The sequence below is a fragment of the Eumetopias jubatus genome, unplaced genomic scaffold (assembly GCF_037043125.1).
Source record: "Eumetopias jubatus isolate StellerSeaLion01/CBP00866 unplaced genomic scaffold, mEumJub1_p1.0 scaffold_6, whole genome shotgun sequence".
Taxonomy (NCBI): domain Eukaryota; kingdom Metazoa; phylum Chordata; class Mammalia; order Carnivora; family Otariidae; genus Eumetopias; species Eumetopias jubatus.
The window spans coordinates 21,173,395-21,192,727 of NW_028274812.1; the positions used below are offsets into that span (position 1 = coordinate 21,173,395).

At 39.5% G+C, this 19,333-nt stretch overlaps 1 pseudogene; it reads right to left on the reverse strand.

Moving 5' to 3' along the window:
* Positions 1-7,833: 7,833 nt before the first annotated feature.
* On the reverse strand, positions 7,834-8,148 carry LOC114222725 (transcription factor BTF3 pseudogene; annotated as a pseudogene).
* Between the last annotated feature and the right edge of the window lie 11,185 nt (positions 8,149-19,333).

Below are 19,333 nucleotides of genomic sequence, written 5' to 3' on the forward strand. Positions count from 1 at the left end.
GGTGCTGCACTGGGCACTGGGGATACAGCAACGGGCAAGACACGGTCCCTGCTTACTGCCCTGCCATAAAGAGCCAACTCAATGCACGTCAGAGTAGGACAAGCTCCTATATGGTGTGCATTCCTCTTCCAGTGACAGAGACATCCTCACAGAGACCTAAACACAATCATCAGAAACAAAGCATCCCCTTGAAATTATTTAGAACAAAATAGGACAAACAGCTTTATAGATTTTTTTAACACTGAAGACTACAATTCACATAAATACATTGCAGTCTTGAGGCAGCTCTTCAGGAGTCTGTATAAAAAGGTAAGCTGTCTGCCTCCACATACTCTCCTCCCGCATGCTTCAGAAGCCCTGCTAACATGCATCACACCATAATGCCATTAAACACCCGATATCTCTGGATTTTGAATCCATGCTCCTCACTGTCATTCACTTTCCCATGAGGCTTAACTGCAGATGGAGAATTCCTCCTCACACAGACCTGAATGCTACAGGCAGCATGCTCAAGTTAGATTTCTCTCTCTCTTTTTTTTTTTAAAGATTTTATTTATTTATTTGACAGAGAGAGACACAGCGAGAGAGGGAACACAAGCAGGGGGAGTGGGAGAGGAAGAAGCAGGCTTCCCACGGAGCAGGGAGCCGGACATGGGGCTCGATCCCAGGACCCTGTGATCATGACCTGAGCTGAAGGCAGGCGCTTAATGCCTGAGCCACCCAGGCGCCCCTCAAGTTAGATTTCTTATCCCAAATTGATAAATTACCATTTGGTTTCTAAAATGTGGACATTGGTCTCTCATTCAACAAATTTCACTGAGTTCCTACAGTGTACCACGCGATGGTCTGGGTGTGGGACATGAGAGAGAATAAAGGAGATTAACTGTAAGTCCTCTAAGACTTTATGTTTTGATCATCAGGAAGAGTAGTTTTTCCATTCTTCAAGGCACCCGCTATGGGACTCACACAAAGGCTATGAAAAATTCCATGCAGGAACATTGAATTATCCTATTTCATCCATTTAAAAGGGGATTTTTAACTTTTTAACCTCTCTGAAATCAAGGTATATTTTACAGCCAATAGATTCTTTTAGTAACTGGCATTAGTGACATAATTTGTGAGGGAAAGAAATCCTTGATTTTTCTGATAAGATCAAGAAGGCACTAACACACTAATACGCACTAGTAATAGTAACAGGCAAACCTCAAATTTCAGCAACTCAAGATAATACAAGTTTATTCCTCTTTACAACCGATGCCAGTGTTCCATTTTGGGTAGCTCTCCTGCAAGCACCAATTTAAGGACCAGCTCCCAATGCAAGCCTTCCAGTCCAGGACTTGTGTTTCCCTGTGGGTCTTCTTCCTTCTGGCCCGGCAGAAGGGCAAGAGGATAGGAGGTCAGTGTGGTAGACCGTGTGTGGGCCAGGAAGTGGCCTACAACACATCTGCCAGAATTCCATTGGCCAGAACCCAATCACATAGACACACCTACCTGCAAAGGAGGCTGGGAAATAAAATGTAGCTACAGGTACAGACAAAGGGGAGATGAGTTTGTTGACCAGCAGTTGGTCTTTTCCATAGGTTTTCTGGATGGTTCTCCATGCTTCCTCTGTTCTGATGTTTTCAGGAGCACGAAGGAGTTGGTGAAGTGTTTGCTGATACAATCTCAGCACCTCTCCCTCTTTGTAGCACTGGGGGCTTTTATAGCAATATAGTGACAGAGATATTTTCAGCATTAGGGGACAGTCCCATCATGTGATCTTATCAAATTGGAAAAGGTCAAGTTTCTCCCCCCAAACTTTGGCTATTTAAGCCTGCAACTCAATCCTTCAACCAATAACAATTATCTAGTAGGAGTCCAGTTTATCTTAGACTCTCTCAAAGATACTGAAGAAGTGAAGAACCAATCAGTGATATCCAAGAGCTGATAATATCATCACTGTTTAAAAAATGACCATCAAGAAACAATCAGAGAACAATTCATTAAACTATGCAGTGTTGCCTTTAAGTAAAAATGGTGTTAAAGAAGGGAGTAATTAGTTTGGGATGAAAGAATTTGTCATCCTTTCACGATTTCAAGTGTGAGAAGACTTGAGGTCTTCTAATCAGTGGGCTCCGAGTCAGCTCCATAGGCCAGCCCTCTCTCTCTCTTCTTTCCTCTCTCCCTTTTCCTCTTTCTCTTCCTGCGTTGGCGCACCTAAGCATATGAATTTCAAGATTTAGATCTAGAAAAGGAAATAGAATTCCCCACCCCAGCCTAGAGCTAATCCAGCCATTGGTCAGAGCGCTGCATTGTAGCATCATTGCTTTCCATAACTGATAAAACTATATTTCATTTCCTACTTATTGTTTTTGTACCTAAACTTAAGTGGCCAGAATCTTAGATAGCATCCGCAAACCCCTAAACACACTAACAGAAATCTTCTTTCAAATGACATGATTTGAGATTGGACTTTAGCTAAGAAGGTGAACAGTAAGGGTGGCAAAGAGAAGATATTCCAGAAAATGGGGAGAGTCTGCAGAAGGGTTAGGAAGCAGGAGTGCATGTGGTGTACACAGGATGTAGTGGAGAGCTCGGACAGGGTGAAACAGAAGGGGAACCGACCCTCTCATTGGGCTGGCTGGGGCCCTGAGAGAAAAGGCAACAACTGCCCTGAGCCAAGAATCAGGCCCTGCCATGGAAAGTCTACAAATCCTTGATCTTGCTTACCCCAGGCAGAAGCCTGAAAAATAGCAAACTCATCTAATATGTTACACTTGCTTAGTATATTGGGTTGTTAAATGCTTTTTCATATTTGCACTCTTATTCACTCCTCAAAATAATGTTCAGGAATGGGTATTTTTAGGCAAATAAGAGATGAAGACACAAAAGGGTTAGTTATTTGCCTGATCCTACATGGCTTATAAGAAGGGTGACCATATCCTTTACTTTCCAAAACAGGACACTGTTGAGAATGAAAAGGGGTACTCTTAATAGCTACATTGAAGAGTATGTGTAAATCGGGACAATCTTGGGAAAACTGTCATGCATTGTCCCTCTTCATACAGAGGGCAGAGTATGGACTTAAGCATAGAGCTCCAGACACCAAGTCTGACGTTCTTGCCTCTACACTGTATCTGGCCTTTCAATCTAGTTGAAACTAAGGAATTCTTCTGGAAAATAGCATTTAGCCCACCTTAGAGCAAGTACTGTATTTTTCTTTTAAAGATTTTATTTATTCGTTTGACAGAGAGACACAGCGAGAGAGGGATCACAAGCAGGGGGAGTGGGAGAGGGAGAGGGAGACGCAGGCTTCCCGCCGAGCAGGGAGCCCGATGCGGGGCTCGATCCCAGGACCCTGGGATCATGACCTGAGCCGAAGGCAGACTTAACAACTGAACCACCCAGGCGCCCCAGTATTGTATTTTTTTTATTATGTTATGTTAAACACCATACATTACATCATTAGTTTTTGATGTAATGTTCCGTGATTCATTATTTTCATATAACACCCAGTGCTCCATGCATTCTTTAATACCCATCACCAGGTTAACCCATCTTCCCAACGCCCACCCCTCTAGAACCCTCAGTTTGTTTTTCAGAGTCCATCGCCTCTCATGGTTCATCTCCCCCTCCGATTTCCCCCCCTTCATTCTTCCCCTCCTGCTATCTTCTTCTTCTTCTTTTCTTTTTTTAACATATAATGTATTATTTGTTTCAGAGGTACAGATCTGTAATTCAACGGTCTTGCAAAATTCACAGCGCTCACCATAGCGCATATCCTCCACAATGTCTATCACCCAGCCACCCCATCCCTCCCAACCCACCACTCCAGCAACCCTCAGTTTGTTTCCTAAGATTAAGAATTCCTCATATCAGTGAGGTCATATGATACATGTCTTTCTCTGATTGACTTATTTCGCTCAGCATAACACCCTCCAGTTCCATCCACGTCGTTGCAAATGGCAAGATCTCATTCCTTTTCATGGCTGCATAATATTCCGTTGTATATATATACCACCTCTTCTTTATCCATTCATCTGTCGATGGACATCTTGGCTCTTTCCACAGTTTGGCTATTGTGGACATTGCTGCTATAAACATCGGGGTGCACGTACCCCTTCGGATCCGTACATTTGTATCTTTGGAGTAAATACCCAGTAGTGCAATTGCTGGGTCGTATGGTAGCTCTATTTTCAACTTTTTGAGGAACCTCCATACTGTTTTCCAGAGTGGTTTCACCAGCTTGCATTCCCACCAACAGTGTAGGAGGGTTCCCCTTTCTCCACATCCCCGCCAACATCTGTCATTTCCTGACTTGTTAACGTTAGCCATTCTGACTGGTATGAGGTGATATCTCACTGAGGTTTTGATTTGGATTTCCCTGATGCCAAGTGATGATGAGCAGCTTTTCATGTGTCTGTTGGCCATTTGGATGTCTTCTTTGGAAAAATGTCTGTTCATGTCTTCTGCCCATTTCTTGATTGGATCATTTGTTCTTTGGGTGTTGAGTTTAAGAAGTTCTTTATAGAGTTTGGATACTAGCCCTTTATCTGATATGTCATTTGCAAATATCTTCTCCCATTCTGTTGGTTGTCTTTTGGTTTTGTGGACTGTTTCTTTTGCTGTGCAAAAGCTTTTTATCTTGATGAAATCCCAAGAGTTCATTTTTGCCATTGCTTCCCTTGCCTTTCGCGACGTTTCTAGGAAGAAGTTGCTGCGGCTGAGGTCAAAGAGGTTGCTGCCTGTGTTCTCTCCCCTAGGATTTTGATGGACCCTGTCTCACATTGAGGTCTTTCAACCATTTTGAGTCTATTTTTGTGTGTGGTGTAAGGAAATGGTCCAGTTTCATTCTTCTGCATGTGGCTGTCCAATTTTCCCAACACCATTTGTGGAAGAGACTGTCTTTTTGCCATTGGACATTCTTTCCTGCTTTGTTGAAGATTGGTTGACCATAGAGTTGAGGGTCCATTTCTGGGCTCTCTATTCTGTTCCACTGATCTATGTGTCTGTTTTTGTGCCATATTGTCTTGATGATTACAGCTTTGTAGCAGAGCTTGAAGACCGGAATTGTGATGCCGCCAGCTTTGCTTTTCTTTTTCAACATTCCTCTGGCTATTCGGGGTCTTTTCTGGTTCCATACAAATTTTAGGATTATTTGTTCCATTTCTTTGAAAAAAGTGGATGGTATTTTGATAGGGATTGCATTAAATGGGTAGATTGCTCGAGGTAGCACTGACATCTTCACAATATTTGTTCTTCCAATCCATGAGCATGGAACGTTTTTCCATTTCTTTGTGTCTTCCTCAATTGCTTTCATGAGTATTTTAGAGTTTTCTGAGTACAGATCCTTTGTCTCTTTGGTTAGATTTATTTCTAGGTATCTTATGGTTTTGGATGCAATTGTAAATGGGATCAACTCCTTGATTTCTCGTTCTTCTGTCTTGTTGTTGGTGTATAGGAATGCCCCTGATTTCTGTGCATTGATTTCATATCCTGCCACTTTACTGAATTCTTGTATGAGTTCTAGCAGTTTTGGGGTGGAGTCTTTTGGGTTTTCCACATAAAGTATCATATCATCTGCAAGAGTGAGTGTTTGACTTCTTCCTTGCCGATTCGGATGCCTTTGATTTCTTTTTGTTGTCTGATTGCTGTGGCTAGGACTTCTAATACTACATTGAATAGCAGTGGTGATAGTGGACATCCCTGCCATGTTCCTGACCTTAGGGGGAAAGCTCTGTTTTTCCCAACTGAGAATGATATTCATTGTGGGTTTTTCATTGATGGCTTTTAGGATATTGAGGTATGTACCCTCTATCCCTATACTATGAAGAGTTTTGATCAAGAAAGGATGCTGTACTTTGTCAAATGCTTTTCCTGCATCTATTGAGAGGATCATATGGTTCTTGTCTTTCTTTTATTAATGTATTGTATCACACTGATTGATTTGCGGACGTTGAACCAACCTTGCAGTCTAGGGATAAATCGCACTTGGTCATGGTGAATAATCCTTTTAATGTACTGTTGGATCCTATTGGCTAGTATTTTGGTGAGAATTTTTGCATCCATGTTCATCAAGGATATTGGTCTGTCATTCTTCTTTTTGATGGGGTCTTGTCTGGCTTGGGGATCAAGGTAATGGTGGCCTCATAAAATGAGTTTGGAAGTTTTCCTTCCATTTCTATTTTTTGGAACAGTTTCAGAAAGATAGGTATTAATTCTTCTTTAAATGTTTGGTAGAATTCCCCTGAGAAGCCATCTGGCCCTGGCTTTTTTTGGGGGGGAGATTTTTGATCACTGCTTCAATTTTCTTAGTGGTTATAGGTCTCTTCAGGTTTTCTATTTCTTCCTGGTTCAGTTTTGGTAGTTGATACATCTCTACGAATGCATCCATTTCTTCCAGATTATCTAATTTGCTGGCATATAGTTGTTCATAATATGTTCTTATAATTGTATGTCTTTGGTGTTTGTTGTGATCTCTCCTCTTTCATTCATGATTTTGCTTATTTGGGTCATTTCTCTTTTCTTTTTGATAAGTCTGGCCAGGGGTTTATCAATCTTGTTCATTCTTTCAAAGAACCAGCTCCTAGTTTTGTTGATCTCTTCTACTGTTCTTTTGGTTTCTATTTCATTGATTTCTGCTCTGATCTTTATTATTTCTCTTCTCCTGCTGGTGGGTTTAGGTTTTGTTTGCTGCTCTCTCTCCAGCTCCTTTAGGTGTAGGGTTAGGTTCTGTATTTGAGACCTTTCTTGTTTCTTGAGAAAGGCTTGTATTGCTATATAGTTTCCTCTCAGGACTGCCTTTGCTGTATCCCAAAGATTTTGAACAGTTGTGTTTTCATTTTCATTGGTTTCCATGAATTTTTTTAATTCTTCTTTAATTTCCTGGTTGACCCATTCATTCTTTAGTAGGATGCTCTTTAGCCTCCATGTATTTGAGTTCTTTCCGACTTTCCTCTTGTGATTGAGTTCTAGTTTCAAAGCATTGTGGTCTGAAAATATGCAGGGAATGATTCCAGACTTTTGGTACCAGTTGAGACCTGATTTGTGACCTAGGATGGGATCTATTCTGGAGAATGTTCCATGGGCACTAGAGAAGAATGTGTATTCTGTTGCCTTGGGATGGAATGTTCTGAATATATCTGTGAAGTCCATTTGGTCCAGTGTGTCATTTAAAGTCTTGATTTCCTTGTTGATCTTTTGCGTAGATGATCTGTCCATTTCAGTGAGGGGGGTGTTAAAGTCCCCCACTATTATTGTATTGTTGTCAATGTGTTTCTTTGCTTTTGTTATTAATTGCCTTATATAATTGTCTGCTCCCATGTTAGGGGCATAGATATTTACAACTGTTAGATCTTCTTGTTGGATAGACCCTTTAAGTATGATATAGTTCTTTCCTTGCCTCTTATTACCATCTTTGGTTTAAAATCTAATTTGCCTGATATAAGGATTGCCACCCCAGCTTTCTTTTGGTGTCCATTATCATGGACTTTCAATCTGGGGGTGTCTTTGGGTCTAAAAGGAGTCTCTTGCAGACAGCATATTGATGGGTCTTGTTTTTTTTATCCAATCTGATAGCCTGTGTCTTTTTTTTTTTTCCCTAGGCAAAGAACTTTATTAACCTTGTTTCAAAGTTTATTCCCAGGCTTCTTCAGCTTAATTAGCTGCCAAGAATGAATTGTGTATAAGCAAAAACTGAAAAGAGCTGCAGTGTCCAAGGGGCTTGGGCTTAAAAATATTAGAGATCTAGATTTTATCAGATCCATGAACAAAATTTTAAAAAGCAGTCATAATATAAAATAGCAGCTGCCAGTAACTTCTTCAAGTTTTATGTTCTTCAGAAGTTGACTCAATTCAGTTTGCTGCATTCTTGGAAGCTTCATCAAAATTCTCCACAAGATCTGGAACTTCATCATCATCATCCTCTCCAGTAGCAAGTGGTACTTTTCCACCCACAGATTGTTTGGGCAGAGCTTCAGCCAGTCTTCTTAAACTAGTCAGACTGTCTGCACCAAGTTGGTTTAAGATACTGGGTAGCATTTCTGTCAGCTGCTTTGTCTCAGCATGGCCTGTAATGGTGAAAGTGTTCATTGCCAGTGATGCCTGAACTTCGGGGTTGTTAAAATGGATCACTGTTCCTTGGTTTGTGAACATATTCCCTTCTTCAATACCAGAGATATTGTTTACCCCTAACTTCTTTCAGGAGAACTGAAGATTTTATCATCTGCTGTAGCCGTTCTATGAACCACCTTCTTCTTTCGGCAAGCAGTTCCTTTCCCACCAATGCGCACTTGTGCTTGCAGTTTGGCGAGTTTCTCCTGGTTCATGATAGTTTCTTTCATCTTGTTGGAGCAGAAATGGGACCTCATGGCGGAATAGGGTTGGCACTTAGGGGGCCTCTCAGGCGGACCCGCTGAAATTAGGTGCACACACGCGGGGATGCAAGATGCCAGCTAGAGCAGACTGTGTCTTCTGATTGGGGCATTTAGCCCATTTACATTCAGGGTAACTATTGAAAGATATGAATTTAGTGCCATTGTATTGCCTGTAAGGTGACTGTTACTGCATATTGTCTGTGTTCCTTTCTGGTCTATGTTACTTTTAGGCTCTCTCTTTGCTTAGAGGACCCCTTTCAATATTTCTTGGAGGGCTGGTTTTGTGTTTGCAAATTCCTTTAGTTTTTGTTTGTCCTGGAAGATTTTTATCTCTCCTTCTATTTTCAATGACAGCCTAGCTGGATATAGTATTCTTGGCTGCATATTTTTCTCATTTAGTGCTCTGAAGATATCATGCCAGTCCTTTCTGGCCTGCCAGATCTCTGTGGATAGGTCTGTTGCCAATCTAATGTTTCTACCATTGTAAGTTACATATCTCTTCTCCCGAGCTGCTTTCAGGATTTTCTCTTTGTCTCTGAGACTCGTAAGTTTTACTATTAGATGTTGGGGTGTTGACCTATTTTTATTGATTTTGAGAGGAGTTCTCTGTGCCTCCTGGATTTTGATGCCTGTTTCCTTCCCCACATTAGGGAAGTTCTCTGCTATAATTTGCTCCAATATACCTTCTGCCCCTCTCTCACTTCTACCTCTGGATCCAATTATTCTAATATTGTTTCATCTTATGGTATCACTTATCTCTCGAATTCTGTCCTCGCGATCCAGTAGTTGTTTATCTTTTTTCTCAGCTTCTTTATTTTCCATCATTTGGTCTTCTGTATCACTAATTCTCTCTTCTGCCTCATTTATCCTAGCAGTAAGAGCCTCCATTTTTTCTTGCACCTCATTAATAGCCTTTTTGATTTCGACTTGGTTAGATTTTAGTTCTTTTATTTCTCCAGAAAGGGTTTCTCTAATAACTTCCATTCTTTGTTCAAACCCAGCTAGTATCTTTAAAATCATCATTCTGAACTCTAGTTCTGACATCGTACTAATGTCTGTATTGATTCGGTCCCTGGCAGTCGGTACTTCCTCTTGTTCTTTTTGTTGTGGTGATTTTTTCTGTCTTGTCATTTTGATGACAATAGATGAATGAGAGAACAAAATGCTAACAGGGTAACAATATCCCCAGAAAATATACACTAAACAAATCAGAAAAGACCCTCCTCAAAGTGGTCGCTTTTCCATTCAGAGAGTTGTTGCTATTCTTCTCTTTGATCTCCTGTTGAGTTCATAGGTGTTCAGAATGGTTTGATCCCTATCCAGCTGAATTCCTGGGACCAGACGAAATCCAGTTCTCCTACACCTCCGCCATCTTGCTCCCCACCCCCCCGAGTAAGTACTGTATTTAAATTAAGCCTTATAATTACAAATGTTTGCAAAATTTAAACCAATCCCAAATGTTGTTGCAGAAAAGTTACAGGTGTTTGATTCATACAAATGAAACAAACTGAGCTTTGATTGCAGGTAATTTGGTTTTATAGTGAAAAACCAAGGGGAATATAGATTTAATGGATTCAGTTTTACACATGTTGGAAGAAATTCGACACAGGGTTCTGTGCTATGGCCAGCGATTCATGTGCATAAAGGGAGTATGGACCAAGTGTGTTTGTGTGGGTAGGTAGCTTGAAATTTTCTCTTAGACTTGTGAATAGAGTGACCATATAATTTATCATCCAAACCAGAACACTTTTGAGAGTGAAAAGGGGTTCTAATAATAATTATATCAGGAGAGCAGATATAAAGTTGGAGTGCTTCTAGAGCAAACTGGGATATGTGGTGATCCCTTATAAGGGTAGGGGGGCACATTTTCTCCCTCACTCAGCCTGTAGAGCTCTAAACAGAGGGAAAACCAAGATTCGTGCCTACTTCACCAGTCCATCTTTGTTTTCAGAAGAAAGTTACAGTTAATAAGGGTTTTCCCAGAATATGCACTATTTCCTTTTCTTTAAGTTAATATACTGCCCAGAAATCTGATTTCTGTAACTGTAGGAAGAACTCTGGATGGCAAAGGAATTATAATTCCTGGAAATGTTTTTGATTGCAGATAATGCAAATGTTTAATTTGCACATTATTTAATATTTATTTATATTATTAATAATATATCTGCACTAGATCATAACAATGTTACATAAAAACAATTTCATTCAATAAATACTGCTGAATGATTTTTAGGAAATAAGCTACCAAAGATTGAGGGAAATGACCAATTGTTGGATTGAATAAGTAGACCTATTAACCCAAAGATTAATCCAATTTGCATATAACAATACCCAAATCAGTGCCAATTTTCTCAGTTTTTCTGTTTTTAAAAAAGTGAAATTTAATCCAGAAGCCATTCAGTAAAATATCAACAGGAAGCTATATGTAAAAAGACAATTTTGACATTGATACAATTGTAGAAACTGGGCATTCTTTGCACATTTTTTTCAATATGGGGCTTACTTTTGTTATATCATCTTGGAAGTACGAAAATAGACATCCCCTACCCCCAGAACAATGTTCAACCACAGCTTGCCTGGGTCTGACCCCTAGGAACTGGAGCCATCATCTCACCAACTGCATTCCTGGTGGCCTCTCGGGAGCAACCAGAGACGTGAGCCATTTGACTCCATATTTGACTTGGGCTACAGTATGATCATTGCCTGTGCTTCATGTTGCCATTGGGCACATAATACTGCTCTGAATGCTTGCTGCCACTGTGCACCCTAAACATGCAAAGACTCAAGTGTAAATAGAATAAGAAGATATGGAAATAACCTCCAAACACTATGTACCCAAAATACTGAAAGACTGAAGTGCAATAGAATAAGAAGATACAGAAATAGCCCCAAATCAGCACTGCAGTGAAAATAGATGTCTAGTATCATTATTATATGGATTATAATAACTGTCCTTAATCCTTGGTTGTGTTTCTTCTATTAGCTTTAACTTGAAATGTTAGGCCACTGCCAGTTTTCTCGGAAGTTGATGAGGAGACTCTGACTCGCAGAACCTCCACTGTTCCAGGAGCCAAGAACCCAGGCAACTCTTGCCTCTGAAATCGCACAACATCATGAGGATGGTTTTTCACATGCCAGATTCGATGGGTCAAGAATTGGGAAAGGGCACAGTTGGGACAGCTTTTCTCTGCCCCTTAATGTCTGGGGGACTTAGCCAGAAAGACTTATGTGTCTGGAACAAGGCGTATCTGGAAGGAGGGGAGCCATTTATAAGATGGCTTCTTCACTCATTTGTCTGGCAAGCTGAGATGACTTGGTTCCACTAAAACTGATGAACAGAGCATCTACCTGCTGAGATGACTTGGTTCCACTAAAACTGATGAACAGAGCATCTACCTGTCATTCTCCATGAGGCTTGAGCATCTCACAGCATGGAGACTGGGTTCTGAGTAGGAGTGTCCTGGAGATCTCCAAGAAGGCCAGGTAGGAGTTGCACAGCCCTTTCTGACCTGGACTATAACTGTAGTTAGAGAAACGACATAGACCCCCACCTTGGTATTTTAAGGTCATATTTTAAAACTGTCATGGATGATATTAGGAAGCATGTCCCTTTTCTTTCATCCTCATCCTCAGACTTGCTTTTGGGTCTAGCCATTAAAACCACCATGGTAACAGCTATAATAAGCTTTATCTTTAAACATTAAATGAGTTGACAGATGACTTGTGTAACAGAAAGAAAGTTGTTGCCAGTAGTTTTGCCACCTTGAAGGTGGTAAGTGGGGCTGATAGTACAAGGAGTCAAGACCATCCTGAATCCAAAGCACCAACTCAGGACAACAGTGGAACAGACCCATGCAGGACCCACCATGGGCCATTATAAAACAGACCATTTTCCCACTTTGTCTTATCTACTCCCACTACCAGCAGAGCTTCAGACAGTTGTAGACCAGCCTGCTAAGACATTACTCCACATCCAGGGACAGATACCACCACCACTTCTTAATTAACCCCTATCTTCAGTCTGACAGCCAGCAGTCATTTGCCTCTATTTCTCTCAGGCTAGTTTTTGGGTAAAAATAACATTCGATGAAGACATAGTTAAGTGGCTCCAGAAGCTTAAAGTGAGGGAACTATTATTACAGTCTTCATTCCTGGTGTCAGGACCCTGGAATTTGACACTCTTTTGGTTACTCATAACACTTTGTTATTCTTGGTGGTATTTGACCCTGGGTTTTAATGGTGGTAGAAATAGTTAAGTTGATCCCCTTTTTCATCCTGGTCATAGATAAGAATTCCAGAGGACTGAGAAACAATTCTCTACCCACCTCTCCCTTGTTTTGTTTTTTTATCCAATCTAACCAGTAAAACCCAACCCTATTTAAACCCAACCCTAGTCTTCTTGGTCCCAATATATGGGCAGCTGATGGAGAAAATCATACAACTGCATATATTCATCATTCAAAGGTTTGTGATTTCTATCAAGTCCAGGTCTGCCCATTTCTATTGGTATTATTTTGTGCAACTACCTCAATCAATTTCCCTATCTGAAAAATGGCAAGAAAAATAATATCTATTTTATATGGTCGTGGTGAAGTTTAAGTGAAATTATGCATGTGAAGTACTTAGCATATTATAAATATGCAGTGAAACATTAAATGTTAACTGTTCTGAGCTATTATGATTCTAGTCCCAGCTGGAGTTGATGATTTTAACTTTTCCCTCTCCCATTCTGCATAATCACAATATTGAAACTTCATTTCTCTCCTAAATTTTTACCATTTCCATGCTTACTCTCTCTGATTGCTTCTGAATATATAGAGAAAATCTTTATCCTGGAGGAACCCAGACATTCCCAAAGCTCCAGATTGCCTTAGGGTTTAGAGTCCTGAGTGGTAGGATACGACTTCCCAACATGTGCCTTTTTCTCTGCCGCACCTTCCCCCACACACATGTACAAAACATGGAGTATGGCAAACAGACACAGAAGTTGGCCTGGCCTTTATCAAGAGCTGCCACTCCCCTGCCAAGCTTCCCCATGAAAAGGGCCAACTTGTACTAGAGATGCTTTCTCTGTGATTCATAACACCAGGAATCTGGGAACCAGACCAGAACTCACTGTGCTGACAGTCTCCTCTACAAACCATGACACATCAGAGTCCACACTTACCAGGAACAATGGATAAGATCCATTCCAGCTCTAATTTCCCATCCTTATAATGTTTTAATACATCTGAGGTGTGATCCATGGTATTCTGGAGCCCACTTGTGCTGGCTCACAAGAGCTGACTAATAATTTTTCAGAGATTTTGTGAGCCAGTTGTTAAATAAAGCCATTATTAAAAATTACATCATGCAAACTTACATATTAAATGAATCATATTAAAAAGAAACATAACAAATACCCCAAACTCATTACATCCTGAGTATTGTACTACATTTTCTATTATATATGCCTTTTAGGTTATTACCACGTATCCTATTTTTATGGTAGGAAGAATATATGAAAATGTGCTGCTGTGTATCTCTTCAGCTCTGCAATCAGTAATATGTTGGTAGCTTTAAACTGATCATGGTGGCTACCAATGAGAGCCTGATTTATTCCTTTTTTGATTGTCTAGTCATGAGGAGTAACAGAGAAAATGTTAATGCAGATTAAACTTGTAAGTGTCAATCACCATTACAATGTGAGTAGCCCAAAAAATTAAAGATTATTCTCCCAGATTTGAAGCAAAAAGTTGTGACATCATTGACACATTAATGAAGTTCTGACACATCTTCACTGTTTCACTTTCACTTTAGTCTTACTCATTAAAGTAAATAAAAATATTAACTATCACTCATCTTAGAACTATACTCATTCATCAATTACAACCATGGGTTGACCACATACGAATAGAGTTTAGCAAAATTCAACCACATCAATCTGTGAGAATCAATCAGCTATATGGAATTTATAATAAAGGGTATAGTATATTTTATTATTGTTTATTAATTGTGTAATACACATCCTTTATATCAGTAAAATTTATAATACACTTATGTACATATATAAGTGCATGAACTTTTTTCTGAGAGTCTGTTGTTAAACACTCACTAGCACACCACTGGTGCTGTGATTATTTCTACCATTTCTTTATAGAAGAGTCCAGACAGAGCTTAGAGAATTTGGATCTATTTTCAAATGCCACATGTAGGGGATTCCATAATTCCCAAGGTATTCATCTTTACTTTTTCAAATATTTGTGATGGCATATTTGCCTCATTCACAGCATGGCTATGATACAATGAGGCTGCCGTAATAACAAACAGACCAGAGCCCTTGATTTACCTAAGGAAGAAGCCCTGGATTTAGGATCAAACTAAAGCTCTGGGAAGAACCAGCTCCTCAGCACCTGACTTTCTGCTTGGTTGTTGGTGATACATTAGGAGAAGGTTCCCTGCAGGATGCCATGGGAGAGAAAGCATTGGATCTCTTCCTCAATGGGTCCTGCCTCATTAAGCCAAACTCAGTGATACAAGAGGCCCTTTCTGCCCTTGCCCCACTATGAGGCAGCACAGAAGCTAGTAGATTCCATCTAATCTGAGGTGTAAGAGGAGACTCGGGTTGGGACTGATTGCAAAAAGGACCTCATGTGCACTTCAGCTCCCAACAACTTGGCCAACATGTATAATAACAACCCCAAGGAGATGCAAAGAAAGACAACCTTGAATGACTCGACCATTAGACAGGATGACATATTAAGAACCTATAAGGAGACAAACCATGAGAGACGATGGACTCTGAAAAACAAACTGAGGGTTCTGGAGGGGAGGAGGGTAGGGGAATGGGTTAGCCTGGTGATGGGTATTAAAGAGGGCACATTCTGCATGGAGCACTGGGTGTTATGCACAAACAATGAATCATGGAACACTACATCAAAAACTAATGATGTAATATATGGTGATTAACATAACAATAAAAATTTTTTTAAAAAAAAGAGCCTATAAGGAAAGCTAAACTTAGTTGAAAGGAGAAGACTCAGAGGGACATAGTTATGGCCTATAAATTCTTTCAAGGTAACAATAAAAATATAAGAAGGAAATTGTTAATAGCATGAATTGGTGAGAAGAAATGGAAATCCAAAGGAAGAAAAACTTTGTCTTTGATTACAGAAAATATTTTGGAAGAAAGTAATTCTATAATTTGTCTTCTAAGGCAAAATATTTTTCTTTTTAATAGATATTAAATAATGCATTAAATGGTTGGATAATTCTAAGAAGATTATAATAAGAAACTTTCAAAATAAATGGTATTTTCACGAGTATGTTTATTATGATTTTACACCAATAGATGATATAAATATGTAGGCTAATATTGAAACTATAACTTTCTTTCACAGATTCATTGGATCTGTCATCATTATTTTTCCTAAGGTGTTTGCCTGCACAACAATGATAGAAACTTGCATTTTTCTGCTTTGTATTTCTCAAGATAATAAGCTGGTCATGCATGATTTCATTGAGTCACTCAACTGGGAGCACAGATTAGATTTCATTATGATTGTTTGAGTGACAAAGTGTTAGATTTTTACCCACCAACCAAACAACTTAATAGGAATATCCTATTTAATGACGTGGGCATTCACAACTTCCAAAAGGGTGGGTTCCAGGAGAATCTCTGCAAGGGTATGCTTATTCCCAAGCTTTTTGCAAATAGGCGCCTTGTTCCCACATGGAAAGGAGTAAAATGTTTGATGATTTTTAAACAGTTGAATTTTTTTTTAGGAAAAGCAGTTGAGTTTGAAAACATTTAAGCCTAGGTTCTAGATTAAATTTAAAGTGAAATCTTTTTTTGATGCTCTGGAAACCCACAAGTGGAAGGCAACATAGGAGGAGGCCAGCACTTCACAGACCTCTCTTCACCCCAAACTGAAATACTTGTGAAATACAGGAACATGGGGAATGCAGCTCAGGGCATTGGATGAACCCCTAGAACTCAGTCACTTGCCCTCAGTGACATATATCTCAACATCGAAACCAGGGTACTGCCTTTGCTATAGAACTGGTCCAAGGGACTCCACACTCTCTCTTAGCAATCGTTATTTAAAGTTTTTCTTATTTTGTCTAATCTAAATCTTAGATGTTATATTTTCTACTTAATTCTATGGATATTCTTCAGCCATATGGGATACGAGAAGAAAGAAGGAACCAATTACCCTTCACATACACATTTTTTCCTGTATTTGGAGATTATCAGTCTAATCTCTTCTGGAGAAAAAAAATGCATCTAATTCTTGGCAATCACATGGGGTGGGTCTGACATTCTCAATGTGTGCACATTCTCTGTTTCATGACATTTCCATTGCTTTCACAGAAACCCTAACATTTCATTGCTTGGGGGCTTAATTTACTGCACAGCGGCCTAGTCTACATTTTGGCACACTATAGGTTAAGAGCTTAGACTATCTCAGAACAGTCCCCAAAGAGTAAATATCAAAATTATTATATAACTGGAAGAAATGGAATATCCATCTTCAAGAAATTATTCAATTCACCACAGTAAAATTTCCTCTAAGCCTATGTGTATTAACTACACTCAGGCACATGGCCAGTCCAAAGTTAGCTAGCTTAAGAGAACATTACACATTATCTAAGATAATACTTGAAATAAATAGTTCTCCTGCATTCCTATTCAAAGGAAGATACTGAACTTCTTCATAATTCCCAACAATGTGTTGTGTTATGTAAAGTAAGATTCTAGCAAGGACCAAGGCTATGAGCCATTATCTGGATTGCTCCAAGCTGTATTTCCTGTGTCAGAGAGCATTTTTATTTGAAGTACTGCCTAACCAAAAGGAGCTTATAAGCATCTTGAGCAAATGCTAGAAAAGCTTGTAGAGGATATTTAAATCTTCATTATTTAAATCAGCAACAATTCCTTCTCACCCAAGTCATTCAGAATTTCTTTTGTTTATTTAAGGTTAATAAGCTGAAGGGGGTCTGGTGATGTGGGCTTCTCAACTGAAGTAAAATAAATTGATATAAAGTTTCTGCCAAAAATTTATTCATGGAACATAAATTAATTTACTGAATAAGTTGGGCAAAGTTGTGTATGAAGATGAAAAAAAAAGGAATCCTTATTCTTTCTCATGTATGCCTTTTCTTCATTCTCTCTGGGCAATTTCTTGGACAGATTTCATAGCATCTCTGATGGTTTTCAGGAAATAATAAACGTATCATCTTTAGATGTAAAAAAAGCTAGTCCTATCTTGTAACAAGTTCCAATCTCTCAGCTGACATGAAGTTTTTCTGGGTCCTCTGACATGATCCTGACTCAGGCTCAAAAACCCACAGACCAGCAGGAAGAAGTTCTGTCTGGTTCCCATTTGCTCGGCTTCCCCATTCACTGGCCCTCCAATTCACTGTGCTGTCCCTGGTATTTGTGGGGAGGGGAGCAGTGGCAGAAGCAGGGAAGGATAAGGAGTGAAAAGACTCCATTGACATTACAGTGATAATCAAGCCTCATTCTATTAAGGTCTTGGTGGATTTATTTGCCTTCCATGGTCCATCCTATCCAGGTATTTACTCAGAGCCTGCATTCTTGCTGTGTGGCACACCTTCATCTACAATTCCCTGACTTGAAAGTAATGCCTTTGAATGCCCGTCACATTCTTTCATGGCTACTGGAAAGACCATGGGTCACACCCACCCTGTGGAATACCCACCAATCTGGAAGAAAAGGCGGGAGGGGCTCTTTACCCTTAGGTTGAAAACAGGGCTTCTTTCCTTGAAAATCTGGAAATATGTCCCTGGGATGTTTAGGCTGCTGGCAGAAGTGAAAAGACCAATTCCTGGCACATCAAGCAGTTGTTAAAACATATGTAATATTCATTTGCCAAAGGAAATTCCACTTCCTGCAGGTGTGTATTATATATAGGAGAGACAGAAAGAGAAAGAGGGAGAGAAAAAGAAAGACAAAGACAGAGAGAGAAAGCAAAATATGGTAGGGAGAGAAGACCACACAAAGGTGAAATGAGATTTTTAGAGGGAGGCAAAATGAGGAAGAGATGGTTGGTTTTGTTTTGTTTTGTTTTTTAAACTCCTCAGTCATTAGGCTTGACCAGAAAAGCTGAGTGAGGAAGGGGGAAAAGTACTCATCTCCCTAAGCAAGTCACTGCTTAGAAAATAATGAGCCAAAACTATTTTTCTGCAAATAATGGTACTCCTCAAAAATAAAAATAAAAGGAAAAAATATTTTTCAGATCCTTCCATTTTGGTAAACACATTAACTCAAAATCTCAACAGCAGAGCAGAATTTGTTGGTGGGGAATTGACCTGGCATGAATATTATTGGCAAGGATCAGACTTCTGGGATGATTTTACTTAAACATTCTCAATAAAATCATACGTGGAATTCTAAGGGACTCTCTTGAGTTCCTACTCTGTGTAAGGCACAGGGTTGGGGAAGGGCATAATCAAGCAGAATATAGATGCTATGAACATTAACTCCGGGGGATCTGTAAAGAAGTTATGACATAAGGAATATTTAACCTTTTCCTTCTTGTCTTCAGAAATTTCGACTTTGTCCATGTAAGAGACAAAACTTTACATCTTGGATCATTCTAAATCAAGAGCTTTTGAATATATTTAACACTGCTTTTTTTTTTTTTTAAAGAGGGAGCTGGAAGGAAATGAAGGAAATATGGAAAATGAGACCAACAAATAGATTCAATAATTTACCATCAGAAGTTTCCTCAGATCTGCCAGTAAATCTCTTGCAAAGTATACAATTAATATTTATGAATGAGACATTGCAGGGCGTGCATCTGCCATAGCTTGGTAATTCACTTAATTTCTCTAAGGTTCCATTTTCTTATACTGTGCTAGAATCAATTAACCCCACTCCCCTGGGAAAGGGGAACTAGGTTTGGTGTGGAGGAAGAGAGGATTTGAAATTTTTAAATATTAATCAGAAGTGGTTTATCCTTCTTTGACAGCAA